The following is a 3,529-nucleotide window of genomic DNA, read 5'->3' as shown; positions in this document are numbered from 1 at the left end:
CCTCGATGCGCGCGCGCGCGCATCGAGGCACCCTACTTGCAGCCTTTCTTTAGCGCGAGCGACGAGCGATCTGTTAAAAGCCCAGTATGAAAACCAGGCGCACACCAATCTGTGCTCGGAAATGGGAGCGCAAGCACGTAGAGTGCCGCACCAATCCAATACAGAGGAAAGAGAAAGAGCAACGAGCGATCTGTTGAAACCCCAGTGAGAAAACCAAGCGCACACAATCGGTTCTCGGAAATGCTAGCGCAAGTACGCAGCGAGCCGCGCCAATCCAATCGAGAGAAAAAAAAGGAGGACGAGCGTCCCCTCGTGGTATAACGCGAAACGTGTTAAACTACAAATTAGTCTAATACACATTCAGTGTACATCTTGTAAAATTTAGAATGATTATAACCCACATTAATGTGACTAACATTATTGTACTAAATTGATTTATTTTATAACTTGGTTGTGCCTGTAATGCACTCGGTGGAACGACAAACAAGTCAAAGAAGGCACTGACCATGCACCGACCGTATAATCGCGTGAGCCCCAGTTTGTCGACCGCCCATATGGCAACGCCCAAGGGTTGATAGCCACCCAGAGTGAATCTAGATAAACCAATGAAACTGGACGCGTGCCGACGGGCAAAATTTCTCTTGTTACCATTTGTTCTTTCATCTTCGGGCGTCGCCAGAGCTCGTGAAGATCCCGAGTTTCGCCAAACTCGGTGCTTCCTGCATAGCACCCCAGTTCGTTATAATGGTCGCGTCCCTCAGAAAACTAAATAAGGCAAAATAAGAGTGCTGAAACAAGGCAAACTGTAATCTGACCATGCAAAGATATTTAGAAACCTGTGCCTAATTTTGAAAGTTTGTTGAAATTTAGCACACTATAATATTATGCCTTCGTCTAAAGTCTGCAGCATCGTGGTGCAGGTAACGGTAAGAAAATCACCTCAACGTGTCCCAGTACCGGGATCATGTTGTATGGTAGGGCAGTTGCCCACCACGAGGGTAATCATACACTTTAGGGGTCACGCCGTCTTCTCTATATTTACAATTAAATTCACTTTATTTCTTGTTTCATCTACATGAGGACATCGATCATCGACTCTCATTGCGATGATGATGTAGATTGTGTGACCTCGACGCAGCGAAGAAACGGCAGTGATGATAATGTGGATTGGGTGGTCTTGCAACGATGAAGAGAAAACGCGTGGCCACGGCAGAAAGAGGTGCGCGCCATATACTTTTTACCTCAAGTTTTGTCCCCCCGCCCCACCCATTTAACCGCCAGCTACTTGGCCAATCCCCCGTAGGGGGTACGCGCCATATAAGATAGGACGCAAGCAAGCAAGGTGCGTGCGGCTGACAGATGGAGCGTGGAAGCCCCAATCTCCCTGAGTGGGTACGTGCCAAAAGGTTACAAAGATCTACATCAACATCTACGACTCGGAGGGCAGTTCGCTGACCACCGGTACGAGTCGCAGGCTTCTACGACCGGATGACCAACTGTCATGCTGACCTGGTGAGGCCGATGTCCCGCTCTGGCCTATTGCTCACCCGGCGACCGGCCGCCTGCTGTCATAGCAGCCAGTTGCAGTATTCGACCTGAGGGCCTTGTGGCCTTTGGTGTCCGCGGCCTGGGACCGTGGAGATCCCCGCCTGCGGACCAGGTCGTCCGATGTGCCAGCAGCTTGCGGCAATCGACAAGCGAGTGCCTCGCGAGCCATTAGCCACTGGAGAGCAGCAGCCTGGTCTTCTGCCGGCTTGCTGTACACCTCTCCTGCTGCCGTGTCAAGGTCCCATCGGTTCGTTGTGGACGCCAACGTCCTAGCCACTAAAACGGGTGCTGGACTTCAGGCTGCCCAACGGAGCGTCTACGGCGACAACCTTCATGACAACCACGATGACATAGAAGAGTTTGTTGCTGGGCCTGTTGCTCCATACTTGTATAAACGATGGAACCCAGCCTTTAAGACGCAAACACCAGGAGAGAAGTAGACGGACATACCCAGCGTGTTTCCGTCTACTTCTTTCCTGGTGTTTGGGTCTTAAAGGCTGGGTTCCATCGTTTCTACACATGACATAGCAGCGAGTAGGACAGGTACAAGTGATTAGGCGCATCAGAATTTTAGACATTCTAGACTTTTTACTAATATCCTATTGGTGCAGTTATTTGTGGACTGTAATTTATCGCGTCTTTTGTAATATAGTTTGTGTTGTCTGTACGAAGCACCCGACTCTCGTGTCATTTATTAAAGGATCGTGAGCCCACATCATTTAATCTATCACACGCACCCTCATGTCGATGCAACATCAAATAAAGTAAATGGAATTTCCATATTTTGAAACCAGTATTGAAAGAAATCGGCCATCCGGCATGGCTTGTATGTTGCCAATGCTACGTTACAACAAAAAATTAACAGCCTTCCCACCCTGTGAAGAGGGAACTCCAGCGAAGCTGGCGCTCTGGTGGTATTTGCTATGTTGGGGTTCAGCTATATTGGGGATTTTCGATGTTCAACTTGGCTACAAAATGGTAAACCGACCCCTTCGCTACGTACTCGGGAAAGAGGCTTCGGTGCCGTCTCCGAATAGCACAACGGGGTATTTTTATGGCGATAGCAATTATATGGACACTCCAAAGCAGATTTCTGCCGTCGGCGTCGCCGTCGCCGTCGCCGTGAGGTTCCGTATGACGTCAATGGAGATGAAATCGTCGCCGCGCGCCGAACGCTGTATGTGCGAGTGAAAGGGCGCGAGGAGCGCGCGCTTTCACGGGGAGTGAACGCACGGCGGAGAACAAACGCGCGTTCTTTGCCGTGCTCGCTTAAGGGCTGCAGAAGTAGGCGTCTCTTTTCTCCTTTACAATCACCATATATATGTAGAGCAAACGCGCCTTCTTCCGACGCGCGAGAGGGCGTGGGGGAGGGGGGGAGGGGGAGGGAAGGGAGGTGACGGTTAGCTGCGGCACCAAGTGCCTATTTATATCAGAGGCTCCGGCAACAGTCACCAACGCCGCACGCATTTTGAGCGAACGCGGGCAAAACGCCGACGGCGTCGACAATAGTTCTGCGTGTTGCCGGTGCTGCTGCATGTCCAAGTTTATACAGCTGATAAAGCTAATATCATTACTACGTATAGCTCTCTACAAATTTGCTATCGCAATTGATGCTTCGCCTTTCAGGTGAAACTGCGACAACTTTTTTAACACTTAAGACGATCGCTATACGATGCCCGGCTCTGAAAGAACTGGCTTGGCGTCCACGCGCGACGGCGTTCCTAGCGCGTTCCTCACGCTTTTGTACGAGGTTCCCAGACAAGAGTCCTTGACCAACAGGGGTATTCTGTACGAGTCCACTTAGTGGACTGCCCATTTCGACTGTCGCGATTAGCTCCAGCTGCACGAGCGAGAAGGAAACTGGCTCGTTCCTTCTCGCTCGTGCTGCTGGAGCCAATCGCGACAGCCGATGTGGACAGTCCACTAGTTGGACTCTTACAGAATACCCCCCCCCCCTCAAAGCTCCGTACATACAACCAAC

Source organism: Dermacentor silvarum, chromosome 1, assembly GCF_013339745.2.
Source record: "Dermacentor silvarum isolate Dsil-2018 chromosome 1, BIME_Dsil_1.4, whole genome shotgun sequence".
Classification (NCBI taxonomy): Eukaryota; Metazoa; Arthropoda; class Arachnida; order Ixodida; family Ixodidae; genus Dermacentor; species Dermacentor silvarum.
This window is presented reverse-complemented; position numbering follows the sequence as displayed.